This window comes from Argiope bruennichi, chromosome X1 (assembly GCF_947563725.1).
Source record: "Argiope bruennichi chromosome X1, qqArgBrue1.1, whole genome shotgun sequence".
Lineage (NCBI taxonomy): Eukaryota > Metazoa > Arthropoda > Arachnida > Araneae > Araneidae > Argiope > Argiope bruennichi.
The window spans coordinates 81,256,299-81,274,434 of record NC_079162.1 but is presented as its reverse complement, the minus strand read 5'-3'; the positions used below and the strand labels follow the sequence as shown (position 1 = coordinate 81,274,434).

The 18,136-nt window shown below is 28.9% G+C and overlaps 1 protein-coding gene across 2 annotated transcripts in view; it reads right to left on the bottom strand.

Moving 5' to 3' along the window:
• LOC129958570 (complexin-like) overlaps positions 1-18,136 on the bottom strand; it is a 198,232-nt gene that overhangs the window by 167,938 nt on the left and 12,158 nt on the right. Inside the window, exon 1 of one of the 2 annotated variants that reach the window (XM_056071133.1) lies at positions 2,989-3,013. The exons of the other annotated variant lie outside the window; for it this stretch is intronic. The gene's annotated coding sequence lies outside the window, so the exon portion shown is untranslated. Of the gene's footprint in view, positions 1-2,988; positions 3,014-18,136 lie in introns of those variants that run through there. 2 annotated transcript variants of the gene reach the window in all.

The window sequence follows — 18,136 nt, the reverse complement described above, 5'->3', positions numbered from 1 at the left end:
TTACTGCAGTTTATAACTAATTAATACACAAAGACATCATTTCCAAATGGTCTATAAAAATTCCTTCTAGTTTGATAAACTAGAATGTAAATAATTTAGCGATAAAATTAAACAAAATGGCTCACAAGAGAACACGTATTCATTTTATAAGAATATTGCTTTAAATTAAATTTTCTGAACTGAAAAGGAGTTCAGAATCATTTTAACAATAAATCACTTCACATAAAAATATGCAATCTCCAAATGCTTTATAACAATTTCGCTCGAGTTTGAACAGTTGTAACTTTTTTTAAAGCTAAGTTGAAGTGCAATGACTGGAAGACGAATATGCTTTCATCTTACAATAATGTTGATAAAAAAAACATTCTGTTCTTGCATGAATTTAAAAAAAGAGAAAAATGGAAAACTTTGAAAGTTTTTAATACGTAGGAAGTTTTAGATATTTTGCATCGATATCTACCGAGATAAATCTTTAATAATTCGTCAAAGCAAAGGTTGCTTTCCGCAAATTTCCTCTTTCCTAAACGTCCACTAATTGTATGCGATATCAACTAACCTATTTACTTCGTTGCGATAAAGCTGCCATCTCTAGAGTGACGAAGCGTATGTCTCATTTTTGCCCGGGAAGTGATGACAGTTTGGCATTTTGAACAGGATTCTAATGACTCCTTAATAGCTACTTTACTTGTTTTGATCGCTGCTTTCGAAATTCGTTTGAAAACGTACAGAAGAAACGTTTAAAATAGTATAAAATATTTACGAAACATATAAAATATTTAAGAAATTTGTTTTGTGAATATTTCAAAGTAGTTGCGTTTTATTCAATTTGTAACAAATTCTTGCACTCCTAAATGTAAATTAACAGGAATTCAATTTAAAAAATTCAATAGAACAATTTCAAGTTGTGTGAATCCTTGGTTAATAAAAAGGTGGTTTTTAATCAATGCATCAAGGGAAGAAATTTCAAAACTTTTTTTTAAAATTGTGTAGGGTATAAAATACTCTTAATTATACAATTCAGTTTCTTATATTTTGAATTGATTTAAAATAGTGGAAACGATAACGGAAACTTCAGTATCTTCATACAGAAAATAGACAAGTCTTAATTCCTAAGTTGCGACCCCGCCCCCCCCGCGTAATTTGCTTTAAATTCTCTTAAACACCATCTGTATGAACAGAATTAGACATATGTCACTTCAAAACCCAAGGTTATCATATATAAGATGAAAAAATATTTTCCCTGAAATTATTTATCTTGCTTAATTGCATTCATTATCTATTTGGTGTAGCAACTGTTACCATCAGAATAGCTGACGAAGAAATGTCCCCATGACTCCTCCTGACTTTTTTATTCCAAAAAAAAGTGCAGAATTATTAAATTTTTAATATAAAAATGTGACATTAATACTAAAAATTCAAAAAATTACCACTTAACACCTTACAAAATTTTCACCAGTTTTGCTACTTTGTTTAAGGTATTTACGTACTAATAAATTGTTTCTGATATATGAAAACAAAAACTCTCATGGTTTATAATGCTTTCAGTAGCGTTTATATATTTAAAAAGTTAGGAGGATTTTCGAAGTGCACTAATAAAACTCTTTAAAACTAAGTCGCTTCAAAGGCATTGAGCTGAAGCGTTTAAAAAAATATAGTCTTTTTACTTTTTTAATATAATACCATTCACAGTCTATGTTCTTCTGAACTGCTGTTGGCTGAAATATGTATGCACATAAAGTATTCTGTAGTAATAATTATAGTCAAATAACTAATAATTATTACTACGTAATTCAAAAATAGTATTCATTTTCTAATATTTTTAGCAATATAATGATGAGAAATGCTTTTATAAAAATAATTTGCATTATGTATTTCTAAAGTGCAACTTTGCGGTACTTTGGAAATATTTGCTTCCCAAAATAACTTTATTTGAGAAAGCGCGCATAGTTAAATTAACAAATAATGTTGTTATTTAATATAAATTTCTAGATTATTTTGTATAAATTTATGATACTTTTCTACGCTTTAAAAAGTGATGGAAAGCCATCCAACGAAACGGTACACCTTTATCACATCTGTCTTGTTAAACTAATTAATAATGAGCCAATTAATAATTTTACAATATTCTTAATTAGATTTTATAATATTGCAGCTATTAATTCGTGAATTTGATAATAGTTCATTTATATTAAATACATAAATATGCAGGAACGTTATTTGACTCTTTTACAATTAATAAGTGAGCAATTACTAATTACAGCGAAACTAGAAGAATAAGCTGCAAAACCTTAACGCTGAAAAATTAGTTATGCACCAATTTGCCATCTTTTCCGACAGAAAAGTTGTCCTGCCACTAGAGCGATACGGGACATGCTACCGCATCAAAGTGAGTAACCATATATAACACCTCATCCATCCCCGCATCTTGAAATTAAAATTTATTCATGCCAGTTAATAATTTTACAAATTTCTTATTGGATTTTAAAAAAAATTATCGTTATGAATTCCTGCATTTGATAATATTTCGTTCTCATTATAAAAAAAGAACTTTAAGCTACTCTTATGTTATTAATAAGCGAGCAATTATTAATTGCAGTAAAGCGAGAATTAGCTACGAAACATTAACGCTGAAAGATTATTTATGCATCAATTTCGCCGTCTTTTCTGACAGCAAATTAATTCTACCGCTAGAACGATACGGGCCATCTCACCGTGTCAAAATATGACTGACCCTATATAATATCTCTTTCATCCTCATTATCTTCATGCCAGATAAATAAGAGGGGGAAAATCGGCTGCTAAGTGAATGGAAAAAGTTTTGCAAAAAAAAAAAAAAAAAAAAAAAAAAAAAGACGAGCTTTGAAATTTTTTTAAAAATAAGTTCTCGGTAACTGAATCATTTTTAATATCGGCATCGATTGCAAAAACAACTTTGAAGTGAGTTCCATTCATGCCATTGCACAGGAGAGGAGAATGAATGCGACTTACCTGCTGGATGAGAAGCAACAGTCGAGCGACTGGAAACTGCTCCGGAGCCATTGATCCCGACTCCAGCTCCCTCTACCAATCAATCACTTGATTGAGTTCCGTTCCGTTCAGAAGCCACTTTGCTAGGCCTCCGAGAGGTCCCTGGATTGATGAAGCATCCTTACTTTCCTTTGAAAGAAGTTTGGTGTCACGAAATCCGAACAAAACTCCCCCTCCCCCCAAAAAAAGAAAGAAAGAAAGGAGACTCTCAAACATAGAACATTAAATTCCATTCATTGCAATTCTTGCTTAGATGCTACTATCTTCATGAATAAGATTTCATTCATTATTCTGCACATTCATTAAAAGATTCATTAACACTTTTAATAAAAGTTTTCTGGATTAATGAAGCATCCTTACTTTCCAGAAAATGTGCCGAATTGTCACAAAATAGGCTTGAAACTTGAAACTTCTAAAAAAGTTTTCGATGGGATGCATTAAACTCGAATTGAAGTTTTGCAATTCTATTCAATGAACCCATTACGATGAATAAGATCATATTCGTTATTCATGATTCCATTAAATATTTATAGAATCGTGAATAACGAATCATTAGACGATTCTGTATTTATTATTAAGTCTCCTTACTTTCATTAGAAGGAAGTTTGATGTCACGAAAGCTGAACGAAACTTTTTAAAATGTTGCAATCGAATGTACCGAAACGATATTCCATTTATTTCGATTCGTATTTAGATCATAATTCTTTCATGAAGGATATTGCTTTTAATAATATTTATATTTATTGAAATACTAGCCGCCTTTGGCGACCAGCCGGTTCGCCAATCTTAATGTTCGTTTAAATTTTAATAATTAAATAGGTTGAACCGGAGTTTAACCCCCTTCTTCGCCAAGTTGCGATAACGCGCCAAAGCTGGCAATCTTTATTATGCACTATAATTGAACATCTGCTCCTTTGCTTTTGAACATTTCGCAAGGCCGTTGTTGGCGATTTTGTTGTAAAAATTGCTCCAAGCAGGGGGTTAAACTCCGGTCGTACCATTAAATATTTTACGCAATTCCAACTTTAATAGATTCTTCAGCAAAATATTTTAAAACTTCAAATTTTGATAGTCATATAATTCACTCATAATATTATAAAGGCCTTCAGCCATAGCGTGATATGTATCTCTCTAATTTTCTGTTACCCCTCGTAGAAATTATGCTTTAAATTAAAGTGTAAATGATTAATCTGCAATTAATATAATAATATTTTTTACTGAAACAAAGCATTTTTTTAATACTATGATTACTGATAATAGAGTCACTGAGCGTTTAAACTTTATGGGCACTAAAGTATATCTTTCTTAATTTATGTAATATCTCAAGAATTTGTCAACAAAAATTTCTCAGACTCATCATGAACAGATCGATTCATTAACAATGTTTAATTTTAAATGCATCAAACACTAAGAAAATAAAATGAATCGTTTAAAATAATCGGTCGAAAACAGGTTTAAAAAAACTAATTAAAAAACGATGTACTTAAAACTATAAGCATATACAAAAAATATATAAATACAATTTACTTAAAAAAGCATGCAACTAACCTAAAAATAATTTAAATCATCCGTTGGTTGTCATGTCAACAGTCAGAAAATAATGCGCATGCGTGAATTTTCTTCGCCAGTTACGTTAACGCAAATGCGTGAATTTTTCTACGCCAGTTGTTGTAACGCTATGCAGATTATACATTTTTAATTTCCTTTATTCTGTGTTATTTTAATTCAAAAGTACTTCAGAATGAATCTGAAACATGGATTAATTAACAATGTTTAATTTTAAATGCATAAAACATTAAGAAAATAAACAGAATCGTTTGAAATAATCCGCCGAAAAATGTTAACCCTAGCCTCAATTCTGGTGGGAGAAAAAAATAACTGAAGCCTTACTCACTTGGCGGTGGGGAAAATGGAAGATTTTTTTGGCGGAAAAGTTGGAAGTGGGGAAAATGGAAAATTTTTTTGGCGGGAAAGTTAGTTTTTAACTAATAATTAAAATTCTAATTAAAATTTCAAAAAAGGGGACCCCAGGTGCACATTCCCGACCTCTAAGGTATACATGTACCAAATTTGATAGCTGTATGTCAAATGACCTGGCCTGTAGAGCGCCAACACACACACACACATTGAGCTTTATTATAAGTATAGGTTATGGTAATTAAAAGTTGATTCTGGATTAATGAAAAGTCTTTCCTAGTTTTTGCATTTCTGAGAATGGAATTTGGTGCGAAACAAATAAGTTAGAAAATTCCATGAAAATTTCGATGAAATATATAAATTTTTTGTAACCCCGATGAATCAAGACACCATGATGAACGGCATTATTCATTCTTCAAAATACTATTTAGTAAAGGTCGAGGTGTCTTTAGATTGATGAAGCTGCCATCCGGTCTGGTTATTTTTTTTTCTTTCATTGAAGTTTTGCACCACTAAACTCAACAGAAAACTTCCAAATGAAATATATTGCGTTTAATTTTACTCCTTGCGATCCTGTTAAATGATATCGTCCCGATTAATAACATTTGATTTATGGCTCCGAATATTTATTATCATTATTAAAAATTCCATTTGGTTTAAGTCAATTCCGCTAGAATCCTGAAATGATGAAACAGGTCATTTGGAGCACTTTCTTTTCTTATATTGAAGTTTTCCTTCGCATATCGGATTTTTAAAAATATTCATTAAAAACATTAAATTAAATTTTATTTGTTACGAATTTTGTTAAATCTATCTAAGTGATGATACTGCTGTCATGAATCAATTCCAATTATTATTTTATTAAAACTTAGCTTAATTTATATATATTTAAAAATGGCCATCGGTGGATGAAGTGCGCTGTCTTTCCTTTGAGCAGGGAAACTTCCAGAAAAAACAATGATATAGTAAATTAATTTTTATTCATTTAAAACCTTATTTATATGGTATTACTGCGATGAATAAAATTTTATTCATCATTCTTTACTTTCATTATTATGGAATTTTTATTTGAGGAATATTTTGATTGGATTCTATTTGATTCCCAAATTAGAGTAAATTGCATTTCGGAATAATTATTACTTTTTCGTATAAGTAGTAGAGAGAAATTATAGTAAAAATCGTCAAAGTTATCGTCAAAAAATACATACTCTCGATTTTGACTAATCTCCGCGTTTTAGAAACTCCCTTAGTTCGAAAAACACAAGTTTCGAAAATGTCCATCTGTCTGTTTGTCTGTCTGAGACAAAGATAACTCAAAAACACTTTGACCTAGACGGAGGAAATTTGGTATACGGTCTTTACACAAAATTTGTAGGTTTGTATCTAAGTGTGCGCAAAATCCGCTCGGAAGAAGTCTGGCTGTCAGGCTGTTCGAATATAAATTAGAACGATGGTTATAAAACGAAGAAAGTTAGATAGATAAAACTCGATACACAGAATTAACATCTATAACCTAGATACCTATCAAATTTTGAGCCAAAGACATCAAAGGATTGACTGTGTGTAGGTCTGTATTTTTAAAAATATATCAAAGTAATAACTCAACGTCGCAGTGACTTAAATATATCAAATTTCGTATGTGATTTTGTGACTACAAGTATAGTTTTGTGTCAAATTTTTATTTCAATCGGTTGGGAAAAACACATTTAAAACACAAATTCGATTTTCAGATATTATTAACCGCATGCCAAGGACTCGTCATGGATTACACTATGGATTCAGTAAAAATGCTAAATTTATGCCAAAGGTTGATATTTCGTAACTATCGTATAACAATGCTATAGAAGTCGTTTTCTGGAATATTAGAAAATTATATTATTAGAGGGAATGTAAAAAAGTGTTGAGAAACAATCCTCGGTGGGTTTATTTATTTATTTATTTTTCTTTAGCGTGAAAGGAACACAGCCAATATAAAATTTCAGCAAAATTCAACACATCATTTTTTTTTACGATTACGTACAAAAGGATCACTTCGGTGAATAAAATCGCAATTTTTTTATTTATGATAATAATTTATTAAAAATTCCCCTAAGTTTAAATAGATCTTGAGAGATTATATCGAGTTTTGAGTCATTAAACTTATAAAAACTTTTTAAAGCGATGAATGAATACACTAAATTACTTTGTTTTCATTGGGAAAAAATTATTTCATCTATTACAAGAAACTACCGCGGTGAATGAATTTGAATCAACATTCTTGACTTTTATTACAGCAGAAAGATGATTTCGATTCAATTCCACTGAATTTCCGAACTGATGAAGCGCACTTAGGAATAATTGCTTTTATAGAGTCAAAACTGAGTCACAAAATGGGTGAAATTCGTCAATAAAAAATTCAATAAAATTCTGTGCATAAAATTTTATTTTCTGCGATTCTGTTCAACAATACTGTTTCAGCGAACGAGATTCCATTTATTTTTCTTAACTTTTATGATTGATTTACTAAAAGTTCTGTTAAGTTTAAGTAGATTTTGAGAGATCATTCATCGTGTCTTTTATACTTAGATTGGAATTTTGCGCCAGGAAATGACTTCAGAATTCACAAAAATAAATAAATAAATAAATAAAAAATTTTAAAAAAAAACTCAATATGGAATTTTACATTCTACTGTTTACGTTATTATATCTTTTCAGTTCTACTGATGAATCGAATTTCGTTTTATTTTTCTTTCCTTTTATAACGAAACAAATTTACTTGAAAACTTATTTAGCTTAAATGGATTTCGAAATGACTGTCGAATAATAAAAAGTTCTTGTAAGTACTTTCTTTCCTTGAAATGAAATTTTTCGCGCCGTTAACAAAGCTTCAAACTTCCGGTAAGATTCATTCAATTGCATGTTACTTATTGCGATTCTTATAATAACGACTCCTTGATATAGTCATAAAAATTGTGATTCTATTCATTCCTAACATTTGTAATAAAAGAAGATTGATAGATAATCAAAATCTAAATAGTGTTACAGATATTCGGGAATTGTTGAATGATTCAAATGACGGTCAAAACGTTCTGAACTATTCCTCTACTTACCAGATATCACCCAGTAGACATTTTTTATTCCCAGCTTTGAAATGCACCTTGAAACGTTGAAAAAATAGTAAATAGCGAAGGAAATTCGCCGTTCTTTTGATTTTGATGTCCCAACTAACGATTCTCAGAAGCCATTCCAGAAATGGAAAATACGTTAATCAATTAACTGTTTTTGACGAGTATACTCGTCACGAAAAAAGTGCAACATTTTGCGTTATAATGAGTTTACTCGTCAGGAGTAATAAGTAATGACAATTTACAGTTTGAATTATAATTTTAGTAAAAACTCAATTATATTCGTAAATTTCAAGATGTTTAAAATATTTTGAGACCAAGTCAAAATCAAAGGAACGAATAAAAGATTTTTATGTGTTTTACCATGCTTTGCTCAATACCATTCTCTAACATTAAATTAAAATAATAAATAAATTTTTTCGTTCACAGGAAAAAAAAATGTATGATAGTTTAAGTAAATAAATAAATATGATTATTGAAATAAAAAATAAAAGCCATTTCATTATAACAGAATTTCATATTACACATACTGTGTTTGACGAGTATACTCGTCATCGCTAAATTTTTGCGAGACAGTTTAGATACGAATTTTTCGAAGCGGTCGAAACAGTTAACTGGATAAGAATGGTGTCTATTTAGAGAAGAGTATTTCAAAGAATGCAACTCTTACTGAAAATACTCTCAGTAATTAATGATTTATTTTAAAAGATCACTTCCTTTTAAGAAAAACTAAATAGGATCTTACAAAAATTATTGCTTTTTCAGCAGTTGTCAATTTGGTCGCGTAAAAAAATTTAAATCAAAACATACATTGTTCTTAAAATGTCTTCTTTAAATGAAGAACCAAATTCTATTTGTTTTTCAGAATACTTTTTAAGTAAACTACTTTTTTCTTTTTGAAAATACTTGGTTTGAAAAATTCCATGCTTTCAAAAACAAGGCGAAAGATGATAAATTTTTATTTAAGGACATCTTATAAGAGTTGACTTGTTGAACTGATAACAGTGCGCTTTTAATCTCTTTAAAGTGAGGATTTTCTTCCCTACTTAATTAGATACTCCTTTCCATTTTCGGAGTCGTCTGTTCTTGCGCTCAAGTCGATACTCCCTCAGGAACTAAACATTTATTAGCATTCGGTTTAATTCCTGTCGGTGTAATTCGGTTTAATTCGGTGTCATTTGTGTCATGTGCATATGTCAAAAAATGGGCATTTTCAAATGTGTTTTAGAGCTTAAAAGGATTATCATATGTACTTAGAGCTATTATACTGGGTATTATTATTTTTTCAATGGTGCTTTAAAAAAATTGTAGCTTTTGTAAATTTTAATTTTTAAGATTTTCTGTTTTTGGTTAAAAAACTACTAATGTTATATAGTACAAGGTGATATGCAGTCGCACCAAATGCCTAATGAATTATAGCATCATAAGGCTAAGGAATTTGAATAAGTGTAAAGCTTTTCAACAATTTTTATTTAAAAACTAATAAATCGATATGCTACGTAACAATGAATTTCTCGTTAAGATCGGGCTGGGTACTAGAGGTTTTTCTAGTTTTCTTCCAAGCCAGATAAAAATGTAAAAAATTAATCCTGATGTTCCCCAAGGAATACAACTTAACCCCATTTATTGGAACTAAACAAAATTTCTTCCGATACCACTTAGCTGCGCCAAGTGCGCTTTGATTGAGAAGAAAATGTCACGTTTCCCATTTTTCACGAGTCCTTGACTTATGGTCTTCATTATATATGCTAGACCAAACGGGATTAGAATTGCGATTATCCTACTTGTTTGGCATTCTAAGAGCCAGAAAATAACAATTTATTCTTCTTGTTTCAGAATACACTACACTTTTTTTATATATAATTTAAACATATTTTTATTTTTAAATGTGCTTTAAATCGATGCTTTTTTTTATGCCAGTTTTTATGCATACATTATTTTCTTCTGTTAAAGTTAAGGACTGGAAAAATCGACTTATTTATTTATTGTATATTGGTACAAAAAAAATTTTCTATGTTCCTTATAAATTTTTAATAAACATAAGAAGTCTCTTCAAGCTAAGTAATTACTATCCTTCCATATTACAATATTTTGTTGAAATTTTGAAATATCTGATCTTGTTTAACTTATTAGCTGAAATTTTTTCAAGGGCCACCTACATACTTCCCAAGTAAGGTAAACAATAGTCTAAAGCAGCAGTTCCATTTCGAGCTTCAGATTACGAGTTTATTGCTTAATAGTTTGAAATTTTGTTTCATAATCGTATGTCTCTTTATGGTAGTGTTCAATTAATGCTCAAGATTCCACTTGCTCAAATATTATTTTTAATACAGAAACCAAGGCTTGAAAATAAGCAACTGATTATCAATTTATCATTTAAATAAATATCATCCAGCTAATTAATTACAATCTACTTTGCTACTCACTTTTCTTCCATTTCTAGCCAATATGAAACCTAACAAAGAAATTTCCATCCTAAATGCAACTGCCGGAATATTTTAAAGAGAAACAACAGGTGCATGAACACGGGTATAAGAAAAATTATCCTGAGCGCAGGTAAAAAGTTAATCATTGTTCAAAATTTAAAAAATATTTACTTATGATTCATAAACAAAGTAGTGATATATCAGATTGGAATTTAACCAAGTTAATTGTTTGAAAATGATAATTTTTCACTAAAAGTTGGTGTTTTAAGTATTAAAAATAATGAATTATTACTAAGGCTTGACGTATTTTTTTGCATTTGAAATCACATACTGTAAGACTACAGAATAAAATATTGCTGAAAATTTTATTTCGATTATAAGCAGAAAAATCATCCGGAGGGGTCTCTCCGAAACTTTATCGTATACTCTCTGTACTAAATGTATTTGTGTATTATTAATTTTGTAATTGGTTTACAATAGTTACGAAAAAGCCAATAAGTATACGATCTTAGTAGATTTTGTTTGGCGATTAATTGCTAGGATGCAGTTAATACACAAGTATCGAAAACCGAATTTGTATTTTGGGTGCTTATTAAAATCAAAATTTGACAAAAAAAATTGAAATATTTTACAAAACCGCATTCCAGATTACATATATATGCCATTGCGTTATTGAGTTACCAGATTTACATGCTGTTGAAAGTACGAACCGACAGACGGTCACCCTTTGATGTGTTTGGCTCCAAAACTGATATATATCTATGTATTAAATATTAAATCTTTGTACCAAATTTTGTCCATTCATCTCTCTTTGTTTTACAGTTAGCGAGTTCATTTATATTCAGACAGACAATCTTCTGAATAGAATTCGTTTAAAATTTGATAGAAATCTATAAATGTAGGGTAATGACTATATACAAAATTTCATCCGTCTAGCTGAAAACGTTATCGTATTCACAGACAGAAAGACATAATTCCAAAAATGCTTATTTTTCCTATTCGAAGAAATTTGAAACGTAGAAATTCATAAAACTCTTGCGTTCAAATTTTCTTGACGATTACAATAATTTTTATTTGTATGCTTGGGATGAGAGAAAGTAATAAAAATCTGTAAAATTTTTTATGGTTTAAAAAAGGTATAGTTAAAATTGGTCGACCTATGTGCTCAAATTAATTTTTCCCTCGTTTTAAGAGCCTCTATTAAGTATTGTAGTTAAGATGTATTCTCTAATCCAAAAATAAGTTTTGGTTTCAAATTAATGCTTATAATTTTCATGATATTTCGTCTTATTGAATGGCGAAATAGTTCTGGTAGCCAGTAGTTATTATTTTATAATTATTTTGATCATTTTTAGTAATTAGAGCTTACGCCGATTCCCTTGAACAATATAGAATTGTTACTTTCGTAACTTTCTGGGCATTGAAATTCCATTTATTTTGCTATTCAAATTTCTATTTATTATTTTTTAAATTTTATTTAATGTTTTAAAGATTTTTTAAAAATAAGTTTTCATTATTATGACTATTGCACAAATTTTGTAAATAATTCACGCTATAAATATGAATTCTTAATCCAGTCTGTATCTGTTATTTTGATTTAAATTATTCATCTTGTCATATTTGCTTGTGCCAATGAATTTCGTAGTAACAATCAGAATTATTATTTCTAATTCTATTCGTCATCTTGAATTATCTTTTTTTCCATAATAAAATTTAGAAAATTATTGAAATTTTCCTTAATTCATTTCTAAAATTTTAGTTTATTTCTAGAATGTCTGAACTCATATAATCTCCGCCAAGAGAAGGGCACAATCCGAATAGCAAAATTATTTTAAAAATGCTTTATTTTCCGAAGATGACACAGAAACAATCCAAGTGGTTTTTCCGCAGGTTAAATTGAATTTCTTAGGGGAAATATTTGCTATTAAACTAATGCAATTTACTGGGATGTAGCAAAAAAATTGAATAGATTCCTTTTCTCGGGTCTTAATGTTATGTTCCATACATCGTTGGAAATCTATAAATTCTTTGTGCAATTCTAAATCATTGTCATCTGTATGTATAGTGAAATCTCTATCATATATTCTTCAAGGCATCACTTCAAAACGAGGTTTTGTTGAATTTTGGCCCAAAATTCTATAAATTACTTAAAGTGCAATATGCTGGTATTACTTCATATTTTAGTACGCTTATAGATTTATAAAATTGTATTATTATGCTTGAAATTTCAGACAATGCTCACAAAATTAAAAATATTTTTAAAATTCAAACTTTTTAAAAAATTTCAACAGCACTTAATGACAATTTCATCAATTTTATTACAATAACCATTTTTTAAGTAAGCATATATCTATGATTATTTAATTTTATCACATTATATGCAACAAAATACAGTTACCATTATTGCTTGCATCGCAATATTTGATTATTTTATTATAATCAATAGAATTTAAAATTGTTATTTTGGTACAATAATCATTCCTGGATTTGTCCTTTTTGGGAAAGTTTTCATGGAAGTACTCGAATTTTACTACTGAAATCACTGCATTTGTGATAGAATAAAGAAAAAAATTGGAATATTTGATGCATTCAAATTTTATTTAAAAAATAGAAATTAAAATTACTCATTTTTTCAGTATAATATATATATATGAATATATCAAAAAATATTTTAATCATTTTCTAGATTTTTATCTTTAATTTCATTGTTATGAATATAGTAAAATTTCAATCTCGCTACTAGGTGGCAACACTAATATGAAATCAAAATTTAACTTAACCAATCAATTAACTAATGTTTAAATTCTGAAAATATTAATGTATTATTTAAAAAAATGCACAAATGTATAAAATTTTTAAAATATAGTGCATCAAGAAAATTGATTTCAAAATTCAACCTTTACTAACATAAAGTTGGCAAAATTTAATAAAAGTATATAAAGAAAATTAGTTATGTTAGATTTTCTAATCCTTTTAACAATTCTTTCAATAACATACACTGAAAAGAGTTTGAACTATTTTAAGCTGTACATAAACATAATGGACACTTTGTTTTGCTTTATACAAAATAACGGAATTCAGGATTTAATTTAACGTAACGCAGGTCGAAAAAGAAAATCGCGAAAACCTTACAAAACTAAAACCAGATCTGAGTTATTGATTTTAAATGCAAAGCTCAGCTAAATTTCAAGGGACTGGTGAATTTATGATGTAACTACTGTGCGGTATTTTCGAATTACTCGCGCGGGATATTTTAAAAATATGTTTTTAAAATTTATCAATTTATTTCGTGCATGTTTATGGAAATTTAGATAATTAAGTCTCTATCACAGTATACACTTGTGTTTAGATTAGCGTTAAAGATAAAATAGATGCCCATTTAATGAGATAATTTGTTGAAAAAAGTGAAAGAATTCTGAACTAGCTCCAAAAATCTGAATTTAAAGAGATATTAAAGTGAAATATCGGGAAACAGAAAATCTCTACATGTGAACGTGAAGCGATAAGATGTGTGCGTGTACATGCGGATAATCATAAACAAAATCAATTGTACTTTTTTATGAAATTTAAATATCAGTATTTCATACGAAAATTTTTATTTGATGATGAAAGCTTCAATTATAATCAAAATAAATGCATTTTTTATCATTTATAATTCTAAATGCATTTGTGTACACATTGTTCCGCTGAAAATATGACTAATCAAAAATAAAATTTCGTTTTCCGATTTGATTATGATTTTATTTAAAGCTAATGGATATGTCTAATTATGATTTTATTTAAAGCTAATGAGTATGTCTAATTATGATTTCATTTAAAGCTAATGAGTATGTCTATTTATGATTTTATTTAAAGCTAATGAGTATGTCTAATTATGATTTCATTTAAAGCTAATGAGTATGTCTAATTATGATTTCATTTAAAGCTAATGAGTATGTCTAATTATGATTTCATTTAAAGCTAATGAGTATGTCTAATTATGATTTTATTTAAAGCTAATGAGTATGTCTAATTATGATTTCATTTAAAGCTAATGGATATTTCTGGGATTAAAATTCCACTGAATTGGAGTCATTCAGTAGATAAGGAATGTTGAAAATAAAGCAAATTTCTGGAATAAATATAGGCAGGAAAAATTTATGGGCCATTGGAAATATTGCATGATGAAATTGCTACATTATCCTGTATCAAGTATCAAAATATTCCAAAAAACACGAACTGTATTTATGCAAACATAAAGGGTTTCAACAAACAATTTATCTTCTATGTGGATTGACGTTCTGCTGAAAAGCATTGAAATATGTGATATTTCCATTTTAAAAGATAATTTGATTCAGAAATCAGGAAAATATGAAAAAGCCATTCTATCACTAGCATGACATCATACCATTCTAAGAAAACAGGACGATTACACAAAGAGTTTTTCCGATCATGGAAACTGATTCTTGGGAGTTGACTAGCACGAATTAAAACTTGATGAGAAACATTGAAATACATAAAGCTTTTCTCATAAAAAGAATCATTGGACTGGAAAATCATGAATACTTTATGATATGGCATCAAAGCATTCCAGAAAAACAGGATAGGGATTTACGAACGAAAAGTTTTTCGAATGTGGAAATTCTCGGAAACCTTTGGGAATGAACTGACATGAAGCAAGATCTTTTAAGAAACATCAAGATATACAGAACTTTCAATTTAGAAAGAACAATTCGATTTACAAAGAAAAATTATTTTAGAAAGATTAACCAACTCAAAAAACTTTAAAGCATATTATCAGTGATATCATGCGTTTATAGTTCAATAAAGAAAATCCTAAAAATTAATTATAGGATTTTAATATTGGGTATTAAATATTAAACCATGATGAAATTTTCGTCGTAAAAAATTTTTAGCACTAGAGTAAAGCAGAAAATGCTATGAATCATAAAGGTGTAAATGCTCATAATCTTGTATGAGTTAATATTGACAAGTGGCAAATTAAATTTTCATTGATGACATGTAGAATAATTTAAATATTCTTAAAAATATTTTTTTAAAAACTAGAAAAAATTTAATATTTTTATTACGTTTAACAGCGCAAATTATGAGGCGCAATATTTGATAAACTTACCTTTTTATGTAGTCCATGGTTATACACTTAAAGCACTTTTACACTCAGGAAATATACATTATACCGAGAAAAAGATTGATGATTAAACTTGTGAAAGTGTTTTTCTCTCATCTTTCTATTATTATACGTACACAATAGGGTACCTCTTGTGTTTGGCTTCGCAGTTTCAAAAAAATCGATTATCCTTTTTTTTCGGCGCCATTAGTACATTTAAAAAACGCTGCTTTGAAGATGCGATTTCTAAAGAATGATTCTGAGACCGGGATATGTGTGAGAGAGTTTCTTCTCAAAGTTAATATTAAAACTCTGATCATTAATCTACCACTAATTTTCTTTTTAACTAACCATGATCTCTTTTTTGAATATCTTTTCGAATTCAGTTTATTAAATTCACCTAATTTCGCCATAGGGGAACTTGATGATGAACACCGTTTTATTTTTCATTGTGATGTCACAACGGATTTTCATTTCTCCTCTTCAGCAGTTGCCTATAAATCTACATGGATAAAAGCTGTAAGTAAAAATCTTTTCTTTGTTGGCTGAGCTGTCTGTAATGGAAATTTCTTTTGAAATTTGCAATTTCTCAAAATTTGAGAAATATCTTATAATGCTTTATTAATATTCTTGGGGGTATTGTTGATGTCTGTGACTTTTGTTTATTTTGTGAGCAATGGATGGTTTCCTCATATATGTGATTTGGAATGTTTTATCACTTATTAAATCGTATTATTCATTATGATGTATTGTATATTATTTCAATGTGAGAAAAAAATGTAACGGAATGGAGAATATTTACATCTTTAAAAAAGTTAATTTTTCTATTTTAGTCGTATAATATAGGGAGGTCCCACGGGGGGGGGGGACCTGATAATTGAGGATGAGAATCTTCCGGCATGATGGTTAGTTCTGGGACACCTGGTGGATACACAAAAAGGTGGGTATCTGGTTTCTCTCATCGATGACGGTACATATTTCCTTAGGAAGGGGTTGTACCGTGGCCGGTGATGATCCTTAGGACACAACCAAAGTTCCCGCCAGTATTGCTGTTGCAGCGGTCCGGTCATTCAGATTTTTCCGTGTGCCTTCAGGTGGATCGGAATAACCAGTTTATGGTTGTGGTATAATTATAGGAAGATGTTTCATTGGTAACAGGATTGTTTAATGTGCATAGGTTTCAAAGGCTCAAAACTTATAAATTAACTTTTTATAAATGCAATATGAGCCCCTGAGAAAGAAATGTGTAGTTTTTACATTTGCCTCAAAACCTTTTTTGCAAATTTTGATAAGCATAAAAAAATTATTTTTCTTAAATCAAATTTGTTTTGTTGTTTTACAGTATTTATAAATATTATGTGTTTGTTATAATTCAATTTTTATTTATTTCTACACAATGGAATAATCTTAAGACATTCTTTATTAAGTAAAAAATCGTGCATCATAAATATTTCAGAATTTTAAAATTATTTGGCATTAATTTTTTTAAATTTTTTATTTAAAGTAAATTAAAATTATAACTTCTCTATAATTTTTGAGTCAATATTTTCATAGTATTCTATTTTTGGAGTGATTTTAATCAGAATTCTGTTTTCTTGGCCTATCGATTTGTGGTTATTAATTCGAAAGTTATTCCATTGAAATATATATTCTATTTGTGTTGAAAAAATATTTTTTGTTGTTTTTTTTATAATGAAATCAACTCATTCTTTCGATGCGTACTATACTGTACATCAGATATAAAACTTATTTACAAAAAATTCCCTATATTTAAAACTTAAATTCTGACGATTTTCGTTATTGAGAACGCCCCAGTATCCTTAATGTAACTGTACGTGAATCTCGTAAGAACTCGTCTTTTTCGGTCATTTAACTGTTTCCAAACCCTATGGAGTGGATCTACGCAGTGGATTGTGAAATATGCCACTTTATCCTATTATTCGATTGGATAAAAAATTTGATATCGATTTGCAATTCAAATAATAAAACAATATGCAAAATTTCATTTCGCAAACTTTCGTATTCACATGCATATGGACAGTTTTCTTTTAATCGTATTTCACAGCAACCATTCCAATGAAAATACCATAAATTTCTTTTTTCTCCTTATATTTGTAAGTTATAATATTCACTGATAGTCAGACATACAGACATAACAAAGATTCTTTCTGACTTAAGTTGGTACTATACATTGAAATTGTTTAAAATCTCTAAGACGAATTTTTAAACATTTTACTTAAACGAATATTTTCTTTTCTGTGCTTCAAATACGAAGAAGAAAAGGAGAAAGAATGTAAAGTTCGGAATAAAAGGATCTACTAAAAGAAAGCTTCTTAAAAGATTAAAAAAACATTCCTTCTGAAATCAATCACAAAAGCGGTTATTCGGTGGTAACATTTTGAAAAGGTTTTCCTTTAAAAGCGAGAGAGCTCTATTTTCATTCATTCTTCAAGTAACTACCATCTAGGCCATTAATTCATTTAGAAAGCGAATTTCGACCTTTTTAAATATTTGGAATGATAAAATATGACAACGGTGGCAGTAAAATTAATATT